The 25982-nt window shown below is 42.3% G+C and overlaps 1 protein-coding gene and 1 long non-coding RNA gene across 4 annotated transcripts in view; one reads left to right on the top strand and one right to left on the bottom strand.

Annotated features, from left to right (window-relative positions):
- The window catches only part of LOC129013653 (uncharacterized), a 49771-nt gene extending 47679 nt beyond the window's left edge, over window positions 1-2092 (top strand). The window contains exon 5 of the long non-coding RNA XR_008494050.1: window positions 1863-2092. This is a non-coding gene — a long non-coding RNA (uncharacterized LOC129013653). The remainder of the gene's footprint in view (window positions 1-1862) is intronic.
- Window positions 1-25982, bottom strand: part of ZNF609 (zinc finger protein 609) — a 229812-nt gene that overhangs the window by 101459 nt on the left and 102371 nt on the right. The gene's annotated exons all lie outside the window — the stretch shown is intronic.

The raw sequence follows: 25982 nt of genomic DNA, 5'->3' as shown, positions 1-25982 counted from the left end.
GGGGTTTCACTGTGTTAGCCAGGATGATCTCGATCTCCTGACCTCGTGATCCACCCACCTTGGCCTCCCAAAGTGCTGGGATTACAGGCATGAGCCACCGCGCCCAGCCCTATTTCTTTTAATTTATTTTTTAGAGATAAAGGCTCGCTCTGTCACCCAGACTAGAGTGCAGTGGTGGAATCATAGCTCACTGCAGCCTTGAATTCCTGGGCTCAAGTGATCCTCCCTCCTCAGCCTCTGGAGTAGCCAGGACGACAGACAGGTGCCAAGACCCTGGGTAATTTTTATTTATTTTTTATAGAGACAAGGTCTCATTATATTGCCCTGACTTGTTTCAAACTCTTAGCCTCAAGTGACCCTCCCACTTCAGCATCCCAAGTGTTGGGATTACAAGCTTGAGCCATGATGCCCAGCCTGCTTTATGGTGTTTTTTTTTTTGTTTTTTTTTTTTTTTTTTTTTTTTTGAGACAGAGTCTTGCTCTGTCACCCAGGCTGGAGTGCAGTGGCGCAATCTTGGCTCACTGCAGCCTCTGCCTCCTGGGTTCCAGCGATTCTCCTGCCTCAGCCTCCTGGGTAGCTGGGATTACAGGTGCACACCACCACACCTGGCTAATGTTTGTATTTTTAGTACAGATGAGGTTTCACCATATTGGCCAGGCTGGTCTCAAACTCCTGACCTCAGGTGATCTGCCCGCCTCAGCCTCCCAAAGTGCTGGGATTACAGGTGTGAGCCACCACGCCCGGCCACCTCTTTTATTATTATTATTATTATTATCATTTTTTGAGACAGAGTCTCGCTCTGTTGCCCAGGCTGGAGTGCAGTGGTGCAATCTAGGCTCACTGCAACCTCCACCTCCCGGATTCAAGTGATTCTCATGCCTCAGCCTCGCTGGTAGCTGGAATTACAGCCATGTGCCACCACACCTGGCTAACTTTTGTATTTTTAGTAGAGTTGGGGTTTTGCCCTGTTGGCCAGGCTCATTTCAAACTCCTGGCCTCAAGTGATCCACAGTGCCTGGCCTGATAACTTCTTTAGAGACTCTACCATCCACATTCATTTTCAGAAAAATTAACCTGGAGACACCACATCCATAGATAATCAGGAGTAATTTTCCTTTGTAACACTTATCTCAGGCAAAAGAGCTATTTTTATAGTGTTTCCCTACTAGAATAAACTGGAAGTTTCATGAAGGAGGGTATTCCCTCTTTCACGTCTCCTAAAGGTCTCCTTCAACACTCTATACCAGGAGTTAGTGCTGTGCCTGATCACAGGAAGTACTCCGTAAATATTTTTTGAGTATAATCAATGAACACTTTTGAAAATCTAATTAGGTTAACTTTTACTAGTCTCTCCACAAATGCAAGAAAATACACAAATACACCACAATTTTCCAGAAACTTGATGTTTCATCCCTTTTTTATTATGCCCTTTGAACCACTGTCCCAGAACTTAATAGTTACTTCAGGATTTATGCAAAAAGATGTACTGAAGCCCTACTACTAATAGGTACTGTGCTGCTAGGTACTACAGATATGACACTGTCAGGGTAGATACAGTTTCATCTAAACAATAACCATTCCATATATAAAGGAAGATGGAAAGATAGGATTTTTTCCTCGACCTCTTTTGACACTGAAATGTACAAAGACAAGGCTGAGATTTCAACAACTGGTGGGTGGCAAGATCCACTTTAGAGAACAATGAGCTGCTATTTTCTTCAGATACTCTAAACAGATAAACTAATTATTTTAGTTTTTGCCATCCTTGTGAGTTAAATTATGTCATTGCCTGTTCTGTAGAGTAGCCTCTCCTAAAATATTGATTAAACAGCAAAGCATTTTCCTTTTGGATCCTCTTCTAGAAAGCAACAGGCAGAGACAACAACTCAAAGGAAGAAAAGCTACAAAGAAAAGAAATTATTATCTTAAAAAAAAACATCACTATTGTGGAGGTAAAAGACAAGAGCCACAGGTTGCCACATTACAGCTGTCTCTCTGTATGAAACATATGGGAAAGGTTAAAACTAGACACAACTAATTAAAAAGCATATATGATGGGTCTAATAAATTTGAGAAGTATTTCGTTTCACTGAACTCAAGATTTTTGCTGTCTTTAATTCTGTTCCAATACTGTAATAATCACCATTTTACCGAGTATTCCTACAAAGCAGTGGTCCCCAACCTTTTTGGCACCAGGGCCCAGTTTCCTGGAAGGCAATTTTTCCACAGACAGAGGGGGGTTGGCGGGAGGGGGGATGGTTCAGGGCTATAACTGTTCCACCTCAGATCATCAGGCATTCGTTAGATTCACGTAAGAAACGCATGACTTAGGTCCCTCTCATGTGCAGTTCACAATGGGGTTCCCGCTCCTATAAGAATCTAATGCTGCTGATCTGACAGGAGGCAGAGCTCAGGTACTAATACTTGCTCAGCCACTGCTCACCTCCTGCTGTGCGACCAGGTTGCTAACAGGCCATGGACCAGTACCAGTCTGCAGCTATCAAGGCCACAGTAGAAAATGTTGCTGATACTCATTATCAGTTCAAGTTATTCTTTTTTTTTTTTTTTTTTTTGAGACAGAGTCTCATTCTGTTGCCAGGCTGGAGTACAGTGGCACGATCTCGGCTTGCTGCAACCTCCGCCTCCCAGGTTCAAGCAATTCTCCTGCCTCAGCCTCCCAAGTAGCTGGGACTACAGGCGTGTGCCACCACGCCCAGCTAATTTTTTGTATTTTAGTAGAGACAGGGTTTCTACATGTTGCCCAGGCTGTTCTGGAACTCCTGAACTCAGGCAATCCGCCTGCCTCGGCCTCCCAAACAGCTAAGATTACAGGTGTGAGCCACTGCACCCGGCTTCAAGTTATTCTTTATCTCCCTTCTCCTCTTTCCTCTCTCTTCTTTATGCCAAAGTTAAGAAATCAAAGATGGCGAGAAGTAGAATTAGGTAGGACATGAAGAGGACAACAGGCTCCCTTCAACATGAACTTTGCACCTATTGTCTTCTTTGAGAACTAACTTTAACATCTCCTTAAATACTGAACAAGGTCATCAGTTAACTAGTCTTCATGAGGTATATTTCCTTTTATACATTATTTCAATTTTAAAAATATATTTCAGGCTGAACGTGGTGGCTCACACCTGTAATCCCAGCACTTTAGGAGGCCGAGGTGGGAGGATCCCTTGAGCCCAGGAGTTCAAGACTAGTGTGGGCAACATGGCAAGACCCCATTTCTTTTCTTTTTTTTTTTTTTTGAGACAGAGTTTTGCTCTTGTTGCCCAGGCTAGAGTGCAATGGCGTGATCTCGACTCACCGCAACCTCCGCCTCCCGGGTTCAAGAGATTCTCCTGCCTCAGCCTCCCGGGTAGCTGGGATTACAGGCACGTGCCACAATGCCCAGCTAATTTTGTATTTTTAGTAGAGACAGGGTTTCTCCATGTTGGTCAGGCTGGTCTCGAACTCCTGACCTCAAGTGATCCGCCCTCCTCAGCCTCCCAAAGTGCTGGGATTACAGGTGTTAGCCACCGCACCCGGCCGGCAAGACCCCATTTCTACAAAAATAACAATTAGCCAGGTATGGTGTCACATGTCTGTGGTCCCTGCTACTCGGGAGGCTGAGGTGGGAAGATCACTTAAGCTTGGAAAGCGGAGGTGGCAATGAGCCATGATCATGCCACCGCACTCCAATCTGAACGACAGAGGAAGACTCTGTCTCAAAAAACCAAACCAAACAAAAAAAAAAAGTAAAAAAAGTAAAAAATATATTTCAGAATGCTTTAGAATCATTCTCCTTCTGTGAGTCACCGTTTATGGGACAAGAATTTATTACGCAGAATGCTGAAGTAATAAAGTCATGCTTGAATCTGAGTTTGGATGGCATGAGGGCAAAAGTAAATGAGCATTAACTAAGGTTACTGAGTGCTCAATTAGGTGTCAGCTAGCTAGCTACACTGTAAACTAGTCTACAGATTTAGAGATGAAACTAATTTGTTACTATATTCAAAAGAAATACATAGGGACCTTTTCCAAAAAATAGATATCCTAACCCAGTAAAAACCATTAACAATTTACTATAGAATTTTAAAGAAACAAAGCAGAAATATACCTCAGATTCAAGTTATTAGCTAAAGACAACAGCAACAAATACGTATGTTCAAGGCTACCCTCAGCATAAGACCATTGTGAATTAGAGAAGCTGCCTTCCTCGGGGCTAAACAACTTTAAGGCACTGTGAATCAAGCTCAGGTTGGATTTTTTTTCCCCCAGAGTCTCGCTCTGTCACCCAGGCTGGAGTGCAGTGGCATGATCTTGGCTCACTGCAACCTCCGCCTCCCGGGTTCAAGTGATTCTTGTGCCTCAGCCTCCCGAGTAGCTGGAATTACAGGCGTGCATCACCGCGCCTGACTAATTTTTGTATTTTTAGTAGAGACAAGTTTTCACCATGTTGGCCAGGCTGGTCTCAAACTCCTAACCTCAAGTGATCCTCCCGCCTTGGCCTCCCAAAGTGCTGGGATTACAGGCATGAGCCACCACACCCGGTCCAGGATGGATTTTAACCCATCATTTCAAATACCTTAAGCAGGGCCTCCTCTTTTTTTTTTTCTTAGAGAGTCTAGTTCCTTATTTATTTTTTATATTTTTAAAAATAGCAGGCAGGCGTGGTGGCTCACACCTGTAATCCCAGCACTTTGGGAGGGTGAGACGGGTGGATCACGAGGTCAAGAGATCGAGACCATCCTGGCCAATATGGTGAAACCCCATCTCTACTAAAAATACAAAAATTAGCTGGGTGTGGTGGCATGTGCCCATAGTCCCAGCTACTCAGGAGGCTGAGGCAGGAGAATCACTTGAACTTGGGAGGCAGAGGTTGCAGTGAGCTGAGCTTGCACCATTGCACTCCAGCCTGGGCAACAAGAGTAAAACTCCGTCTCAAAAAAAGAAATAAAAATAAAAATAAAGATGGGGCTGGGTGCAGTGGCTGACCAGGCGTGGTGGCTCATTCCTGTAATCCCAGCACTTTGAGAGGCTGGGTGGGTAGATTACTTGAGGCCAGGAGTTCAAGACCAGCCTGGCTAACATGGCGAAACTCTGTCTCTACTAAAAATACAAAAATGAGCCAGGGATGGTGGCGCATAACTGTAATTCCAGCTTCTTGGGAGGCTGAGGTGGCAGTGAGTAGAGATCACGCCACTGGACTCCAGTCTGTCAGCCAGGTGACAGAGCAAGACTCTGTCTCAAAAAATAAATAAATAAAAATAAGTAGATAAATAAATAAATTAAAATACAGACTGGGTTTCGCCATGTTGCCCAGGCTGGTCTCAAACTCCTAGACTCAAACAATCCACCTGCCTCGGCCTCCCAAAGTGCCGAGTCAGAGATCCTAGTTCTGATCAGCAGGGAACCCTCTTAAAAGGCACACCCTGTACAACTGAGGGTGAGTTGCTCTACTTATATATTCCCTTCCTTTCTTTTTTAAAAACTCATTAAAATGAAACCAAATAAAAATAGGCATAAATCCTTGAGGACAAAGAGCAAGAGAGAAGAGAATAGCAGACAAGAGATGTGAAAACCATTTTGGGAACTGGAAAGCAGATGGATAAATGTTAACCTAGAGACCAAAAAAAGATGAAACCTAAGCTTATAAAATTGGTAGAGGTGGAAGTGAAGAAACTGTTAGCAAACATTCAAAACCCAGGAAAAGATCAGCAATTTGTGGTATCAGGTACTCTGAAAAGAGCATAGGGTTCAAAACAGGAAGATCGCTCAAAGTCCTAAAAGATATAATCAGAGCTCTAGATCATCTCCACTACCCAAGGCAGCCTCCTCCCACCTCCCCTACCTTCACGATTCTAGCAAAAGTCTGAACATTTACTCAGAATATGTTGGACAGGCTGGGTACTCACCTGCACCATGCACAACTAAGAACAGAGATGAAGTGAAACACTCACAGCAACAGTCAAACATAAACCCCTTTTTGCTCCCCTGGGCTATGAGAAAGCAGGCAAAAGATGGGTTGATTCCTCTGAGGGAAAAATGACTTGCCTTAGACAAAAGACCTACAGATGCTGGAAGGCGGATGATCCCTCATCAATGGTCAATCAACTCCTTCCTATAGTAAGGGCCACCAAATGACAAGCCCCACCAATGAAAACAGAGCTTCTAAAACAGGACTATCATATCTCACTTTTATTTTTATGTTTATTTTTAAATTTAATTTAATTTTTTTTTTTTTGAGATGGACTCTTGCTCTGTCACCCAGGCAGGAGTGCAGTGGTGCGATCTTGGCTCACTGCAAGCTCTGCCTCCTGGGTTCACGCCATTCTCCTGCCTCCTGGCCAAGATGATGAAACCCCGTCTCTACTAAAAATACAAAAATTAGCCGGGTGTGGTGGCGGGTGCCTGTAATCCCAGCTACTCTGGAGGCTGACGCAGAGAATTATTTGAACCCGGGAGGTAGAGGTTGCAGTGAGTCGAGATCGCATCACTGCAATCAAGCCTGGGCAACAAAGCAAGACTCTGTCTCAGCCGGGCGCAGTGGCTCATGCCTGTAATCCCAGCACTTTGGGAGGCCGAGGCAGGCGGATCACAAGGTCAGGAGATCAAGACTAACCTGGCTAACACGGTGAAACCCCGTCTCTACTAAAAATACAAAAAATTAGCCGGGCGTGATGGCGGGCGCCTATAGTCCCAGCTACTTGGGAGGCTGAGGCAGGAGAATGGCATGAACCTGGGAGGTGGAGGTTGCAGTGACCCGAGATTATGCCACTGCACTCCAGCCTGGGTGACAAAGCGAGACTCTGTCTCAAAAAAAAAAAAAAAAAAAGAAGAAAGAGTGAATGGATAGGGAAATGTAGGATTGATTAAGGCTAATGATTGTGAACTTAAAGTGAGAACAGGCAGAACAGTTTTTTCAGCCACATGTAGACACACAGGTACAGGCATGAAGTAGGCAAAAAGTTGGACTGAGGTTTTGTCGGTGAGAAATTTAACAATGTAGCGAAGAAAGTAATTATAATGAATATAAGTTCAGTAGGGAAGTACTTGAAAAAGAGTGTAATGCACAGTACAAAAAGTGGTGATTCACAGTGTCAAAGGATTGACGGAGCAGAGATTCCAGAGGAAGGGTGTTGTGAAAGTAGAAATGAGTGACAGAAGAATAGCATGCTTGATACTGAAATAACAGAGGAGATGTAGCTCTAATTGACTAGGTCTAGGGCAGGAGTCAGTAAACTCTGTAAAGGGTTAGACAATAAATACCTTAGGCTTTGAGAGTCAATGGTGTCTGTCGCAATTACTCAACTTGGCTGTTGTAGTATGAAAGAAGCTATAGACGTTACATAAATGAAGGAGTAAGGCTATATTTAAACAAACTTTATTTACAAAAATAGACAGTTTGGTCCTGGTGCACTGGTCTAGAGTACGACTATGGGAGTAGTAGCTGAGACAGGATAGAGGTCAAAAATCTTTGGGAGAGACATGGACAAGGAACTAAGAAACAAAGATGTTGGAAAGATAATTAATATGGACATAGAATTTACCAAGAATTAAGCCAGGAATAGTGTTGGAGAGGGTGACTCTGAGCCAGGAACTAAAAAAGCCTTTAAAGAATGAGGGAGGACATTGGCAAAATTGGCAGAGTAAAGGATCTTGGAAAATTCTCTTCTCCATAAAACAAAAATTGTCAAAATCAAGTTTTTCAGAATTCTGGAAATTAACACCAAAGGCTTACAACAATCTAAGAGCATTTATTCAAGCAAAACGCCTGAATATCAGTAAGAAACATTGAGCTTTGTTAGCACCTTAACTTGCCCTACTCCCATCTCCTGCTCTGAAAAATCAAAAGCCTGCAATCACAGTGAAAAAGCAGCAGCCTGACAATCACTAGATGGGGCAGAACAGGGTTGGGGTGCCTGTGAAGCTTCATTCCCAGGGAATTATCATTATTTGACCTTTCTGGTGGTTCCCTGGAAGGCCCCACTTGCAAGGTCATCTGTATCTGACCAGACTCAGAGCTTACCCAGCATAAAAAGCCTTTTCCCTGGGAGGTAGGAGTATTTGTGAAAAATAGAGGGAAGTGCTTAACTTTGTGGCTGCCTGACCAAAAAAACTTAAAAGGAAAAGCTGGGGAAGGACATGTTCACAGGGCTTTCCTGGAAATCTAGAAAGCTATATGTTTTCTAGATTGTCTGAGAGTAGAAGAAAATCTTTAAAAAAAGCAAGCCACATGTATGCACAAGGACGTATACATGCCCAGGGCTGAGGCCATGCTCAGTAAAGTACTGAGAAGGCCTAAACTCTCACCTCCAGTTGACCTTCAAGCTCTGCACCAGCAGAAAGTGAAAGCTAGGCCAGGATAGTGGCATGCATATAGTCCCAGCTACTCAGGCGGAGGAAGCAGGAAGATAGCTTGAGGCCAGGAGTTCAAGGTCACCGTGTGCTATGAGCATAACTGTGAATAGCCACTGAACCAGCCTGGGCAATATGGTGAGACCCCCATCTCTAAAAAAATTTAAAAATAAAATTATCTGGGCAACAGAGCGAGACTGTCTCAAAAAAAAAAAAAAAAAAAAAGACATTGAAGGCTAAAAAACAGAGTTGTCAACTGCTGAGTATTTAATTCTATATCCAGCAAAACTATCCATCAAAAAACAAGGAAAAATTAAGATGTTCCCAGATAAAAAAGAACTGAGAGGCTGGGCGTGGTGGCTCATACCTGTCATCCTAGCACTTTGGGAGGCCACGGTGGGAGGATCACTTCAGGTCAGGAGTTCGAGACCAGCCTGGCCAACAAGGTGGAACCCCATCTCTACAAAAATTAGCTAGGCATGGTGGCGTATGCCTGTAGTCCCAGCTACTCAAGAGGCTAAGGCAGGAGAATCACTTCAACCCAGGAGGCAGAGGTTGCAGACTGCACCACTACACTCCAGCCTAGGCGATAGAACGAGACTCTGTCTCAAAAAAAAAAAAAAAAAAAAAGAAAAGAAAAGAACTGAGAGAGTCCATTGCTAGTAGACCTGCCCTACAAGAAATACTAAAGGGAATCTTTAAGTGAAATGATAGGGCACTAGGCAATAACTTGAATCCACACAAAGAAAGAATGTTAGTAAAGCTAACTCCCCCATAGCTGTATTAAGTTACAGCAGCAATAAGAAACTATTACTATAAACTTAGTGGATTAAAACAATGCAAATTGATTATCATACAGTTCTGGAGTTCAAAAGTCTAAAATGGTTCTCTCTGAGCTAAAATTAAGATGTCAGCAGGGCTGCATTTCTTTGTGGAGGCTCTAGGAGATAATCCATTTTTCTTGCTTTTTCTAGGCTTTCAGAGGCTGTCTAAATTCTTTGGCTCATCCCCTCCCTCCATCTTCAAACCAAGTAGTATACCATCTTTAAATCTCTCTCTGACTCTGACTCTCTTGCCCCCTTCTTCCCTTACAAGAACCCTTGTGATTACATTGGAACCATTGGATAATCCCAGCTAATCCCCCCACCTCAAAATCCTTAATTTAATCACATCTATAAAATCTCTTTTGCCAAGTAAGGTAACATATTCACAGGTTCCAGGGAATAAGAAATAAATTTTTTTGGAGGAGGCAGTATTCTGCCTACCTACCATAGTAGGTAAATACAAAAGACTGTATAAATGTATTTTTTATTTATAACTTTTTTCTCATATCTGACTTAAAAGACAACTGCATAAAGCAATATTTATAATCTGTGTTGATGGGTATATGTCATTTGTATGACAATAATAGCACAAAGGACAAAGAAGGGAACAGAGCTATACAAAAACACCAGTTTTTTTTGTTTTTTTTTTCCCTGTGTCGCCCAGGCTGGAGTGCAGTAGCAAGATCTCAGCTCACTGCAACCTCTGCCTCCTAGGCTTAAGTGATTCTCCTGCCTCACCCTCCCAAGTAGCTGGGACTACAGGCACCTACCACCACACCTAATTTTTTTTGTACTTTTAGTAGAGACAGGGTTTCACCATGTTGGCCAGGCTGGTATCGAACCCCTGACTTCAAATGATCCACCCGCCTAGGCCTCCCACACCTGGGATTTCAGGTATGAGCCAGTGGGTCTGGCTACTTTTTTTTTTTTTTTTTTGAGACAGGGTCTTGCTCTATCACCCAGACTCTAGAGCAGTGGAACAATCACAACTGACTGCAGCTTGACCTCCTGGGCTCAACTCATCCTCCCACCTCAGCCTCCCAAGTAGCTGAGACTATAGGCATGCATGTACCATCACTTCTTTGCATGTACCATCACTTCTTTTTGTTTTCTCTGTTCTAGCTAATTCTTAAATTTTTTGTAGAGATGGGTCTCCCTACACTATATACAATAGAACATACCTATTTAACACAAAAGAGGGCTGTGATGGAGGGAGAGAGGAACAAAAAAGACATTAAAAAAAATAGCAAAACGCAGATGCAAATCTTTTTTTTGTTTTATAATTTTTAATGAAAATGTTTTAAATTTTAAAAAAAATCCAGATCCTGCACAATTTTGTTGTTTTTTCTGAGACAAGGTCTCTCTCTGTCACCCAGGTTGGAATATAGTGGCCCTATCAAAGCTCACTGCAGCCTCAACCTCTTGGGCTCAAGCAATCCGCCCACCTCAGCCGCTAGAGTAGCCAGGACTACATGCACATGCCACTATACACCCATATAGTTTTTGTACTTTATTGTACAGATGGGATTTCGCCATGTTGCTGAGGCTGGTCTTAAACTCCTGAGCTCATGCAATCCATGCGCCTTGGCCTCCCAAAGTGCTAGAATTACAGGCCTGAGCCACCATGTCTGGTCATAATTTTTTTTTGTTTTTTGAGACAGAGTCTTGTTCTGTCACCCAGGCTAGAGTACAATAGCACGATCTCGGCTACTGCAACCTCCACCTCCCGGGTTCAAGCTATTCTCCTGCCTCAGCCTCCTGAGTAGCTGGGACTACAGGTGCATGCCACCACACATGGCTAATTTTTGTATTTTTAGTAGAGATGGGGATCACCATGTTGGTCAGGCTGATCTCGAACTCCTGGCCTCATGATCTGCCCACCTCAGCCTCCCAAGGTGCTGGGATTACAGTCGTGAGCAACTGTGCCCAGCCCATAAACCTTATTAAGTAATTAATTTTCCTGTAAATGAATCATTCCAAGTAAAGAATGAGACGGAGCAACTCCAGAATCTAAAAGATAACTAAAATAGACTAATGACAAGACTTAGGACTGCAGTGAAGCAAGATCATTCAGTAATGTTCACAACCTTTTTTGATATAAAAAAAAACCTTGGCTGGGCTGGGCGCAGTGAGCCGAGATCATGCCATTGCACTCCAGGCTGGATGACAGTGCGAGACTCTCTCAAAAAAAAAAAAAAAAAAAAAAAAAATCTTAAACTTTTATTTAGTAAAAATCTATCAATCTTTTCCTTTATGTTTTTTTCCCTACGCAGTCACACTTACAAAGTCATTCATATCCTAACAAGCAGATAAAAAATATTTATCTATATTTTATTTTTATTTTTTCTGTTTTCTTGCAGGTAAGGGGGGTGGGTTTCACTATGTTGCCCAGGCTAGTCTTGAACTCCTGGCCTCAAGCAATCCTCCCACCTTGACCTCCTCAAGTGTTGGGTTACAGGCATGAGCCACCGCACTAAGCCTGCTTTCTTTTTTTGAGACGGAGTTTCGCTGTTATTGCCCAGGCTGGAGTGCAGTGGTGCGATCTCTGCTCACTGCAACCTCTGACTCCTGGGTTCAAGCGATTCTCCTGCCTCAGCCTCCCAAGTAGCTGGGATTACAGGCATGTACCCCCATACCCGGCCTTGTTTTCTATATATATATATGATTCTTAAATTACGCCTTCAGTTCATTCTTTTTTTTTTTTTTTTTTTGAGATGGAGTCTCACTCTGTCTCCTAGGCTGGGGTGCAGTAGCATGATCTCAGCTCACTGCAACCTCCACCTCCCAGGATGGTCTCGAACTCCTGATCTCGAGTGATCCATTCGCTTCAGTCTCCCAAAGTGCTGGGATTACAGGCTTGAGCCACCACGCCTGGTTCCATCCACTATTTTGAGGATTCCTTTAACCTTTCTTGTTTATTGAATTTCATCTTTCCTCTATCACATCTTCCTTTTCGTAGAAACATCCAGTAGCTTTCTAGAATAGGGCATGGAAGTTAAATTTTTTTAAGATATTGCAAGTTTATTTTAGCCCCCATTCTTGGATATAATTTATAGCAGTGACGTGTGTTGACTTTTTTGGTTTTTTTTCTAGAATAAAAATCTGATAAAAAATTCTGAATTGACATCATAACTAAGAAGCACATGACTAGAGAAATCTGTATCAGAATTTATAACATATTTAAGCTAGCCTAAAGTCACTATTAATGTTTAAAGAAAGCCTCATGAAACTGGCAGCAAGTAGACACTGAATAAAAGATTATTATTAATAACAACAACCACATTTATACCTGTAAGTTATAATATAAACTAAGTAGATAAATTTGACCTAAAAGAAGCCAAAGCAGGGGTTTTGGTTTCTCAAGGTGCCTAATCCTGATTAGTCCCCATTTTTATTAATTTTTCAAGTATATCAAGTAATTATTATTATTATTATTATTATTATTTTGAGACTGAGTCTTGCTCTGTCGCCCAGGCTGGAGTGCAGTGGTGCGATCTCGGCTCACTGCAAGCTCTGCCTCCCAGGTTCATGCCATTCTCCTGTCTCAGCCTCCCAAGTAGCTGGGACTACAGGCGCCCACCACCGCACCTGGCTAATTTTTTGTATTTTTAGTAGAGACGGGGTTTCACCGCGTTAGCCAGGATGGTCTTGATCTCCTGACCTCGTGATCCACCTGCCTCGGCCTCCCAAAGTGCTGGGATTACAGGTGTGAGCCATCGCGCCCAGCCAAGTATATCAAGTAATTATTTATATTTTCTCAGATAAAACCAGCTTGCTTGGTTAGAATGTAGATTAAGTTCCAAATTTCGGCAAAATTCAAGTGGCTATCTTTAAGTTTACCTTGCTAAAATGTCATAACCTTTTTGTAAATATACAAATACTACCTGGGATCCCATTAATTTATATAATTAATAGTACACAAAACCAAAACCATGAATAAGAAAAGAGAATTTGGTATCAAGAGAAAATAAATACGTTGACCTCCCTAAGAAAACAGAAGTTCCTCCATGGTTGTTATTCCCATCCTGTGTCCAAAAGATTATTATTGCCAGAAATTCTGTATGCGCAAAAAAATCCTACTGATTATAGATAACCTCTGGTTTTCCCCTCTTCTTTTTTTTTTTTTTTGAAATGGAGTTCTTGTTGCCCAGGCTGGAGTGCAATGGTGTGATCTAGGCTCACTGCAACCTCCACCTCCCAGGTTCAAGTGATTTTCCTGCCTCAGCCTCCTGAGTAGCTGGGAATACAGGCATGTGCCACCACACCCGGATAATTTTGTATTTTTTTTTTTTTTTTAGTAGAGACGGGGTTTCTCCATGTTGGTTAGGCTGGTCTCGAACTCCAGACCTCAGGTGATCCACCCGCCTCAGCCACATCCAGATTCTTGTCTTCCACAAAAACCCTTGGATTTGGTTTTGACTCTTTCACACTTTGAGGCTGTTTCCTTCTTGTTCTTAGTTAAAAATGAAAAGCACTTTCCACATCACCAACAAAAGCAATTCAGCAGGATTCATTTCTATATACTGTGCTGCCACATATAAGCCCCATTAATGAACAGCATAAGGGACTAGGGCGTGGCTTGGTAAAATGAATAGAGTGTCAGGAGGAGTCCAACTCTGCAAGCTGCTGCTTTTAGAAAAATGCATTTAACTACAGCCACAGGTACCTCCCTCCTCTTGCTTCAAAATCAGATGTTCACCCATCCCTAGCAGTAAGATAAAGACCTTAGAAAGAGAGCTCTGACAGCAAACCACAGAGGCTGCAGACACATCTCGTTTTAATTGCATCAGCAACTGCTAAGCAATTAATGAAATAGAGAGGAGGGAGGCGGCATCAGGGCAAAGAGAAAAGGGACTTGAGCAATCATGTGGAAATACTTCATCCTCATCCCAATGAGAGCAGGTTATCTGTGGCAGCTGTACAAAGCTTCAAATCCCTGAATTTGAACTCCCAGGCCACTTCCCAAGCAGCAATAAAGATATATAGTCCAGATTTTGTCTTGCTTACTGTTTTATATCTCTCATATACTTGCCTGTAGCCACCAACAAAGGGAAGAAAGAGTGAAAGACAACAGATCAAGTGAGTGATTCAGCTATTAAGTCCTTTGGGCAGATTCTATGCTTTGCATAATATGGACTATGAGGATCAGGAGATACTAAATACTAACAGCAGTGATTCATCAGAAGCATGTATGTACTAGGCCTAGGGCATGGTGGGACAGGAACTCCATCAATAAACCCCTGCAGGTTCCTTCTTTACCAAGCTGTATCCTTAACCTATCACAGAAAAGGCAATAAAACAGAAAACTACTGACAAAAACTTCTCAGAGAGAAAGTAAATTCTCAAATGGGGTGTGGGTGCCAAAAAAATAAAAATAAAAAATCCAGCATGAAGAGAAATAAAAGCTCAAAAAAGGCTAATGTAGTGCCACAATTCCAGCTGTTAGCTCCTCAGTGAACAGGGGCGCCTAAATCATAACATCAGAGAAGGCTGGTAGTTTTTTAGCGGGGGCAAGGGGGGGTGTGGTGAGAGCAGAAATTGATGAAAAATGTGATGGTCTCTACTAATTCATACAGCAAGTTCCTAAACAGAATAATGTTCAAGTGGCCTCATTTTCCCCTTCATTCACCATTCAATCACAACGACCTGAGGTCCTGGGTTTTCTGCAATAACCCTGATTAAAAACTCCATCCTACTGTGTTTGGATTTGGGGTTCCAAGAAAAAAAATGAATATTTTACATATAGTTCATCCCAAACTCCCTTGCACAGAGTTTGAAAGAACATGTTAAACCCACATATGCAGGCAAAGTAAAATGCCAAATACACAAGGGTGAAATAGGCAGGAGATAGATCCCTGAAGTCAAGGTCCAAAAGTATTGAAAGTTGGACCGCTAGCTGGGCACAGTGGCTGACGCCTGTAATCCCAGCACTTTGGGAGGCCGAGGTGGGCGGATCACGAGGTCAGGAGATCAAGACCATCCTCAACAAGGTGAAACCCCGTCTCTACTAAAAATACAAGAAAAAAAAAAATTAAATTAGCCGGACATGGTGGCGGGTGCCTGTAGTCCCAGCTACTCGGGAAGCTGAGGCAGGAGAATGGTGTGAACCTGGGAGGCGGAGCTTGCAGTAAGCCAAGATTGCGCCACTGCACTCCAGCCTGGGCGACAGAGCAAGACTCCGTCTCAAAAAAAAAAAAAAAAAAAAAAAGTTGGACCACTAACTCTACTGCAGAATTACTTGCACTGCTTTTTGAAAATACAGATTATGATTTAATGAAAAGTATTCCATGGGACTTGTCAGTTGACTGCTATTTAGAATAAAAAAAAAAAGATCAAACTCCTTAGAAGTCTTACTTGACCTGGTTTCTGCCTACTTTCTCATCTCATAATCACTCTTCTTCTCACTCTAAACTATTCCATCATTCTACAAATATTTATTCATGTCTGCTACACGTTGGCACTGTTCTAGGTACTATGAATGCATCCTAGGACTGCCATGTAATGGTTACTCAATTATGTCTTGTATAATTGGTTGAGGAGGCAAGAGGAGGCCAAAATCTAGGTCCATGCTTTTCTAGCCGAATTACATGTCCCAGTGTGGAGCCACAACCTTTTGGAAAGGAGACTTTCTTTTCTTTTTTTCTCAAGACAGAGTTTTGCTCTTGTTGTCCAGGCTGGAGTGCAATGGCACCATCTTGGCTCACCACAACTTCCGCCTCCCAGGTTCAAGCAATTCTCCTGCCTCAGCCTCCTGAGTAGCTGGGATTACAGGTATGCAGGCATGCGCCACCATGCCTGGCTAATTTTGTACTTTTAGTGGAGACGGTGGTTTCTCCATGTTGGTCAGGCTGGTTTCAAACTCCCGACCTCAGGTGATCTGCCTGCCTCGGCCTTCCAAAATGCTGGGATTATAGGTGTGAGCCACCGCACCTGGCCTTCTTTTCTAATTTACTGGAAAAAGACACATGGGCTACGGGAGGACCTGGCAATAACAATGAACAAATCAGACAAACATCCCTGTCCTCAGGAAGCTTATATCCCATTGTGAGAGAGACAACCAAAATAAATTATATACTATGTGGGATAATAATAAGTGTTATGGAGAAAATAAAGTGTTATGGAGAAAATAAAGTGTTATGGAGAAAATAAAACAGGGATCAATCTCCCTGGCTCAAGTGATCCTCCCATCTCAGCCTCCCAAGTAGCTGGGACAACAGGCACATGCCACCATGCCCAGCGAATTTATTTTTTGTAAAGAAGGAGGTCTCACAATGTGGCCCAGGCTGGTCTTGAACTTTCAGACTCAAACGATCTGCCTGCTTTGGCTTCCCAAAGTGTTGGAATTACAGTCATCAGCTACCACACCTGGCCAGTTTTAAATACAGTATTCAGGGAAGAACTCACTCAGAAGGTGACATTTTTGTTTACAGAACCATGTCAAACCCATTTCCCCTCAGGCCTTTGCACTTGCTGTACTTTGCCTAAAGTTCCTCTTTCCCTTTCTCAACTTTGCATACCTAGCTTTTTATCTTTCAGTATCAGCCTAAATGTCACTTCCTTAAGGGCAACTTTCCAGCAACACTAAGTAGAATAGCTACCTATATCCCTAGGCAGTCCTAACCAAACACTCAAGGCCGGGCTCACACCTGTAATACTAGCACTTTGCGAGATCACTTGAGGTCAGGAGTTTGAGACCAGCCTGACCAACATGGCGAAACCTTGTCTCTACTAAAAAAAATACAAAAATTATCCAGGCATTGTGGTGGGCACCTGTAACCCCAGCTACTTGGGAGGCTGAGGCAGGAAAACTGCTTGAACCCAGGAGGCAGAGGCTGCAGTGAGTGAAGATCTCATCACTGCCCTCCAGCCTGGGCGATCCTGGGTGACAGAGTGAGACTGACTGAAAAAAAAAAAGACTCAACTACATAAAACTAGAGATTTTGAATCCTGTTCTACTATTTCCTGGCTTAACCTCTGGCATCCAGTTTCCCCATATGTAAAATGGATAATAATAGTACTTAACTTATATGGTTGCTGTGAAGAATAATTACAATCACCACCCAAAAGGATAACAATAAAAATTTAAAAAATAAAAATATATTATATAAAAACATAAAAGTACATCAATAAAAATAGCAGCTACTGTTTATATAACTTTTTACCATGCACCAGGAATTATTCTATGTATTCTACATTTATTAACCCATTTAATCTATTCATATAATACATTTAAAGTGCCAGCACTATATTTAGCAAACAGTAAATAAACGCTTGCTCTCTTTCTTATTATCACCATGACCAGTGGCAGTATTACTAGCTCTTCTTATGAGGTGCCTAAGCCCTCTGTGTTTCTGCTCTGCTGAGGGATCTATACCCAAAAGTTTCCTATTTTCCCCTCTAGAATTCCTATTTTCCCCTCTCGGATTAACACCCTATAGAAGGAATTTGTATCAACCTTAGCACTTACTCTGTGAAAATCATCTCTTACGTCTAGCTTCAGCATGGACTTTTAAAAAGAAAAAGACATGACTGTCCATATAGATCATATGCTTTATTTATTTATTTAGAGACAGAGTCTCGCTCTGTCACCCAGGCTGGAGTGCAGTGGCATGATCCCGGCTCACTGCAACTTCCGCCTCCCAGGTTCAAGCGATTCTCCTGCCTCAGCCTCCCAAGTAGCTGGGACTACAGGTGCGTGCCACCACACCTGGCTAATTTTTGTATTTTTAGTAGAGACGGGGTTTTGCTATGTTGGCCAGGCTCGTCTTGAACTCCTGACCTCAGGTGATCCACCTGCCTCGGCTTCCCAAAGTGCTGGGATTACAGGCGTGAGCCACTGCGCCTGGCCAAAACTAAGCTAATTTTACCAATCCCAAAAAACGTAACATGAAAATAATAGGAGTGAACTCATCTTGATAATATTAGTATCTCGAGTTTCTAGAATTAAACACAATGCTCCTTTTGAATCTCTCACTAAAGACAAACTAGAATCCATATACTTGACCATAAGCATCAAAATATAATTAGAAGGCTTAAAGAAACAAAGAAATCCAGAACCTTGGTTCCACTTTCCAGACTCATCTACTAATATACATGAACAAATGATGATGCTACTCTTCCTTAAGAATCTTGATTGATTAGAACATGGCTTCTAAGCAAGGCCACCAGGAACTGTTTTCCTGGTATCTATTGCTTTGAGAAACATATTTATGCTTAACCATCTCAAATGCCTTTTATAAAAATATTTAAATGATAAAGATAAGAAGAGAAAAAGATATAATGAGAGGTAGTATGGTTATAACTGTGGAAGATAAAGTCAGATTACCTGGATTTTAACCCTGGCTCCACAAACCACCAACCAGGCCACGTTTCTTAACTTGCTAAAACTCACCATGCTCATGTATGAAGTGGGAATAAGAGAGCTCTTGGCCAGTCAGGCACAGTGGCTCACGCCTGTAATCTCAACACTTTGGGAAGTTAAGGCAGGGGGATCACTTGAGCACAGGAGTTTGAGACAAGCCTGGGCAATATAGCGAGACCCCACCTCTATTTTAAAAAGAAAGAAAGAAAGAGTTCCTGTCTCATAGAGATATTGTAAGATGCGATCTAGGCAATTCCGTTCTTGGCACACAGTGCAAGAGCAATAAATTAAAGCTTAAAAAAATACACCAGAAAGAAAAAGAAAAGTCAAGAACATTCTGTGGGCATTTATTGCATTTGCTTTTTAGCTCAGAAAAGACACTACAGAAAAAAACTTAACTAGCTGGCTAACACTGCTTCCATCTTGGCTCTCAATGATACACACGAAGGATGGTTTATCAATGTATTCTGTTTCTCCAGCATAAACCCAAAGGTTAAAGAACAAATTTCTGTTCAGAGGGAGAAGTGCTAAGACAAGATGATAAAACTATTGATTCTTTTTCACAAGGAGACTCACTGCGAGAGCAAAAGGGAGCCCTCTAACCCCAGTCTGGGGAGGGGGCTACTGAACTGGCACACTTTTTACATATTCAGAAGTATCTTCTACCTGCTTGGATTTTCTAAGCACAACAAAGGCTTTGGCTTTTAGCATTTAAGAGAAAAGATACTGCTTGGGGAAAGAGCATGAGGGAACTGATAGGAAATCGTCCTCAGGAGGTTTTCGTAAACTATCTCAAACATAATGTAGAATTACTGTTACCACTTTATTAATTCAACAAATATTTATTAGGCATCCTCTATGTGTCAGGCATTTTTCCACAGTTCCTGAGAATAACGGAACCAAACAGATGAGGTTCTAGCTCTCCTGGTACTCTTATATAATAGAGGAGAAAGTAAGCCCATAACAAACAAGAAACTATCTAAGATGAATAAATGCCACAATGAAAATCAAACACCATGATATGATATGGACTATCCAGGAAGTTATTTTAGATTAGATGGTCAGGAGAAGCTTCAATGAGAAGATGGTATTTTAACTGAAACCTGAATGACTAGTAAGGGCCTGTTTGTATCCCAGAGGGGTATGATGAGAGGGAGTGGAAAAAGAAGGTAGTAAAAAGCCACATATATAGATACAGCAAGCTTCATATGTTTGAGAAAAAGAAAGAAGGCCAGTGTGGCTAGAGTACAGAGGTAGTAAGAGTGGTTGAGATAATATCTGCAAGGTAAACAAACCACATCATGTTAAAGCCCCAGAGAGGTTTAGGACTTAGTTAAAGATCACACAAATTGTTCTCAGCAAAGCTAGAATTTAACTCCATAGAAGTCTAACCCTAAGTCCATGGCCTTTCTAGAACACCATAGTTAACATATCTTATTCATCATTATGAATGGGAACCTAGCTCAGTGTTTTACACATTGTAGATGTTCAGTAAATGTTTAGTGAAAGAAAAGGAAAAAGCCTAAATACCTAGGCATACCACTTTTCATCTCTGTTCTGGTCAGAAAAATGTCAAGTACCTATCCAAACACTGAATACTCTTACTGAAGATTAACAGGATCTACAGTTGTGATTCTTAATCATGGATGCACACCAGAATCACCTGGGAAACTTTAAGAACTACTGATGCATGGAAATCATCAGAATATCAGAAATTCCGATATATGTGGTCTGGGATGTAGGGGGATTGGGATTTTCAAGAGTTCCTCAAGTTATTCTAATGTCAGCCCAAGTTGCGAACCATTGCTCTAGAGGTTCCCAAATATAAAACCATATGAAAAAGCCATCTCACCAACTGCTGCTGGGCATGAGGTCCATGACAAAGTGATAAGGAACAATAAGGTTTTCGGGGGTGTAGGGTTACTGGAGTGAGGAGAAACAAATTTAAAAGTGGCTAAATATCTTGCTACACATGGATAAAAGATGACAGTAAGGAAGTACTGTGTAGTATAATAATGGTATTACAGTTATATAAGCAAATGTCCTCATGTTTTTGGAGAGTCATGATAAAGTATTTGGGAGAGAAATGTCATAATGTTTAAAACCTCCAAATTGTTCAGCAAAACAAATACAATCACATATATAGATAAAGCAAATATGACAAAACTTTGACAATTATTGAATCTAGGTGGTGGGTGATCATTTTACTTCTCTTAACTTTTCCGTATGTTTAAAATTATTCATAATAAAATGTTGGGAGGGAGAAAATACCTCAGTTGGGTACGGTGGCTAATGCCTGTAATCCCAGCACTTTGGGAGGCTGAGGTGGACAGATCATGACGTCAGGAGATCGAGACCATCCTGGCTAACATGCTGAAATCCCATCTCTACTAAAAATACAAAAAGTTAGTCAGGTGTGGTGGCACGTGTCTGTAGTCCCAGCTACTCAGGAGGCTGAGGCAGGAGAATCGCTTGAACCCGGGAGGCAGAGATCGCAGTGAGCCGAGATCGCGCCACTGCACTTCAGCCTGGGTGACCGAGCGAGATCCTGTCTCAAAATAAATAAATAAATAAATAAATAAATGCTGGGAGCGGGAAAATATCTTGCCACAATATACAGATAATTAGTCCATCATATTTGGAAAGCTGTCTTGGTAATTTATTTCTTTTTTTTTTAAACTTTATTTCTTCCACAAGAAAACATCTGCAAGTAAATGGTAATTTTTTTAGATGGAATTTTTTTTGTTTTTTTTGTTTTTTTTTTTTTTTTGAGACAGAGTCTTGCTCTGTCACCAGGCTGGAGTGCAGTGGTGCAATCTCGGCTTAACTGTAACCTCCACCTCCCAGGTTCAAACGATTCTCCTGCCTTAGCCTCCAGAGTAGCTGGGACTACAGGTGTGCACCACCACGTCCAGCTAATTTTTGTATTTTTAGTAGAGACAGGTTTCACCATGTTGGCCAGATGGTCTCGATCTCTTGACCTCGTGATCCACATGCTTCGGCCTCCCAAATTGCTGGGATTACAGAAGTGAGTCACAGCACCCAGCTGGAATGCAAGGCTTTTCAAAGGAGGTGGCAGTTCACACTATCCCCACTGAAAGAATATAAAATAAAAGCCTGCTTTTAAAGTATTTAAAGTCTGTTTATAAATATTTTCTCTCAACTTTAATTAGCCAGTTCCTTTTTAGCTCTCTATTTCCTTATAACTGCCTAATAGGCGAAACTCATATACTCTACAGAGTTTCTCTTTCTAGGAGTCAGATTTCCCAATGCTTATCACAAAGGTGTCTGTCCTGTCAGCAGCTTAAGGTTGCCTGCCATGAAATAGTCCTCACCTCTGAGTGACACTAAGAGGTACCACCCATGACCTGGAAGAGAATGGTGGCTTCCAGTAGAACTGAGTTACATTCTCCTAGGACGTAATATAATCTCTCTCCACTAGCTCCCAAAAGCAGCTCAGAAGTAGTGATCTGTAACAAGGGTCACCCAAGGTAAAACTGGGAAGTAGTTAACACTGTCTGTACCACGCCCTCCACAAGCAGCTGAAGACACTCCAACTCTAAACCTTTCCCTATCTCTTCTATATCTGTTTCCTTTACTACACTTAATTTCAAGCTGTGAATCAATTAAATAAATGAATCCTAACTAGGGTTTAGCTAACTGGCCTTTTAAGAAATGGCTAGAATTTCTAGCTCTTGGCAGTCTCATCAAATCACATCATGGCCACCTATTCTGATACAATTACACTTACACATATTTTGAAGTACCTACCTACACAGAGTCTCCTCTGAAGTTCATATAAAATGAAGTCAATTTTTCTTACAGTTTAAATGTCAGTCACTGACTGGTCATGCTTGCTTCTTTCTCCATGGCTTCTCAGGAGGCTCATGCCTACATTCATTCATTCATTTTAGAGACAAGGTCTCCATCTGTGGCCCCAGCTGGAGCGTAGTCACATGATCATGGCTCACTACAGTCTTAAACTCTTGGGCTCAAGCAATTCTCCTGCCTCAGCCTCCCAAGATGCTGGGATTTCAGGTGTGAGCCACCTTGCCTGGCTAGAAGATGCATCTAAAATAAATACCTCAATTGGGCCAGGCATGGTGGCTCAAGCCTGTAATCCCAACACTTTGGGAGGTTGAGGCGGGAGAACTGCTTGAGCCCAGGAGTTTGAGACCAGCCTGGCCCACATAGTGAGACCTTGTTTCTACAAAAAATAAACAAAATTAGCCGGGCATGGTGGTGCACACCTTTAGTTCCAGCTACTCAAGAGGTTGAGGTGGAAGGGTTGCTTGAGCCCAGGAGGTTGAGGCTCCAGTGAGCCATTACTGTACCACTGCACTCCAGCCTGGGTGACAGAATGAGACCCTATCTCAAAAAACTAAACTAAACTAAACTAAACTAAACTAAACTAAAATAAAATAAAGTACTTCAATTAAAGAATGCTTTTAAATGAATGTATAGGTCAGTGTAAAGTAAGTACTCACTGTCCTCCTTACTTTAGTCAAAACTATGGTAAATTTTAAGGAATACAAAAATGAATCTTAGCTCAATATTAAAGATGCTTACTCTAGTAATCTTCCTAACTCCATTATCTTAAAGAGATGATCAGAATCACCATAACAATCACTTTGAATGCTTTTGCCAAATCTGATTGTCAGTGTTCCATTCTGCTCCCAATATTTCTAAAATTAAAGGCAATAAATTCATTTACAAAAATGCTTACATAACTTGGTAGACATTCTAGCAAGTAGATGTAAACAGTAAAGATGGAGCACTTTTGTAAATTATCAATAGTACTTAGTTTATCCTAGTAAAGGGACCAGCACTTAAAGACAAGCAAAACAAAATTAAGAACTATTAATGGATAAAAGATGTTAGTGGCTGGGTGTGGTGGCTCATGCCAGTAATCCCAGCACTTTGGGAGGTCAAGGTGGGTGGATCACCTGAGGTTAGGAGTTCAAGACCAGCCTGGCCAACATGGTGAAATTCCGTCTCTACTAAAAATAGTAATAATAATAATAATACAAAAATTAGCCAGGCATGGTGGCACCTGCCTGTAGTCCCAGCTACTCAAGAGGCTGAGGCAGGAGAATTGCTAGAACCCAGGAGGCAGAGGGTACAGTGAACAGAGATCACGCCACTGCACTCCAGCCTGGGCGACAGACCGAGACTCAAGACTCCGTCTCAAAAAAAAAAAAAAAAACCCGTCTCTACTAAAAATACAAAAAAATTAGCCGGGCGTGATGGCGGGCACCTGTAGTTCCAGCTACTAGGGAGGCTGATACAGGAGAACAGCGTGAACCCAGGAGGCGGAGCTTGCAGTGAGCCGAGATCACGCCACTGCACTCCAGCCTGGGCGACAGAGCGAGACTCCGTCTCTAAAAAGGAAAAAAAAAAAATCAGTTAGTGAGTAATGTGTATAACAATGTATCAGTGACATTATTATCATTCACTGTAATCTAGTGGATGAAGGGAGGTGGCCAAATTTGACATGCTCTTATATGTATCTGGTTTAAAAAAACCCAGACCATAGACTGAAGCCACACTGAAATAGGTTATACTTCTCTTCACCTAATATTCCAGAGGAACATACAGATTCCGGTTTCCCTTGTGAATATGACAAAAAAAAAAAAATCCCACAAAAAACAAAAACAACACAACAAACACATGGATGGATATCTTTATGCCTGAAAAGAAAACAAACTGCTTTTTACTTCAAGTGTTGTATAAAGTCAAAACAAACCTTACTCTTTGCTCTCAACTTCTAAATGTTAGCCTAACACCCCTGCCACCTTAAATAAGACCCAGCAGTGATCTAACACCCACTATACTTACAGCTCATCTTATGATTATCTTGTACTAATGTGGATTACATAACAAGCAGCTTCTCTGGCCACAACAGCTTTCCCTTCTGAGCCATTCAGGCAATTACAGTAGTCCCCCCTACCCTTAACCTTGGAGGATACATTCCAAGACCCCCGGTGGGTACCTGAAACCATGAATAGTACCTAACCTTACATAAACTGTTTTTTCGATCTGATAACCAACACAGCTACGAAGTGCCTAACTTTGTAGCAGCCAGTGTATACAACATGCATATACTAAAGGCTAATAGTTTACATCCTGGGTGGGACAGGGTGGGATGGTGCGAGATTTCATCATGCTACTCAGAATGAGGCACAATTTAAAATTTAGGCCGGGTATGGTGGCTCGTGTCTGCAGTCCCAGCTACTCGGGAGGCTAAGGCAGGAGAATCGTTTGAACCCAGGAGGTGGAGGATGCAGTGAGCAGAGATTGTGTCACTGCACTCCAGCCTGGGTGACAGAGCGGGACTCCGTCTCAAAAAATAAATAAATAGGCCGGGTGCGGCAGCTCACGCCTGTAATCCCACCACTTTGGGAGGCTGAGGCGGGCGGATCACGAGGTCAGGAGATCGAGACCATCCTGGCTAACACGGTGAAACCCCATCTCTACTAAAAATACAGAAAATTATCCGGGCGTGGTGGCGGGCGCCTGTGGTCCCAGCTACTCGGGAGGCTGAGGCAGGAGAATGGTGTGAACCTGGGAGGCAGAGCTTGCAGTGAGCTGAGATGACGCCACTGCACTCCATCCAGCCTGGGCAACAGAACAAGACTCTGTCTCAAAATAAATAAATAAAATAAAATAAAATTGATGAATTATTTACTTCTAGAATTTTCCATTTAATATTTTCAGATCGTGGTTGACTTTAGGTAACTGAAACTGTGGAAAGCAAAACCTGGAAAGCAAAACCATGGACAAAAGGGACTACTGTATTGTCAGTATCACTCCTATAGTGTTTTGCACAGTTATCTTCTTAATCTTCATTTATATATATATATATGGTTTTTTTCTTTTTTTGAGACAGAGTTTCACTCTCGTTGCCCAGGCTGGAGTACAATGGCGCGATCTCGGCTCACCGCAACCTCTGCCTCCCGGGTTCAAGCTATTCTCCTGCCTCAGCCTCCCAAGTAGCTGGGATTACAGGCATGTGCCACCATGCCCGGCTAAATTTTGTTTTTCATAGAGACAGGGTTTCTCCATGTTGGTCAGGCTGGCCTCGAACTCCCGACCTTCAGGTGATCCACACACCTCAGCCTCCCAAAGTGCCGGGATTACAGGCGTGAGCTACTGCGCCTCGCCAATCTTTTAAATTTTCAATTATTTTCAATTATTTTTTTTTTTTGAGGCAGGGTTTTGTTCCGTCACCCAGGCTGGAGTGCAGTGATGCGATCATGGCTCACTGCAGCCTCGATTTGCTGGGTTCCATCAATCCTCCCACCTCAGCCTCCCAAGGAGCTGGGACTACAGGCATGTGCCACCACACCTGGCTAATTTCCGTATATTTTGTAGAGATGGGATTTTACCATGTTCCCCTGGCTTGTCTTGAACTCTTAGGGCTCACGTGATCCTCCTACCTTGGCATCCCAAAG

The sequence above is a fragment of the Pongo pygmaeus genome, chromosome 16 (genome assembly GCF_028885625.2).
Source record: "Pongo pygmaeus isolate AG05252 chromosome 16, NHGRI_mPonPyg2-v2.0_pri, whole genome shotgun sequence".
Classification (NCBI taxonomy): domain Eukaryota; kingdom Metazoa; phylum Chordata; class Mammalia; order Primates; family Hominidae; genus Pongo; species Pongo pygmaeus.
This window is presented reverse-complemented; position numbering and strand designations above follow the sequence as displayed.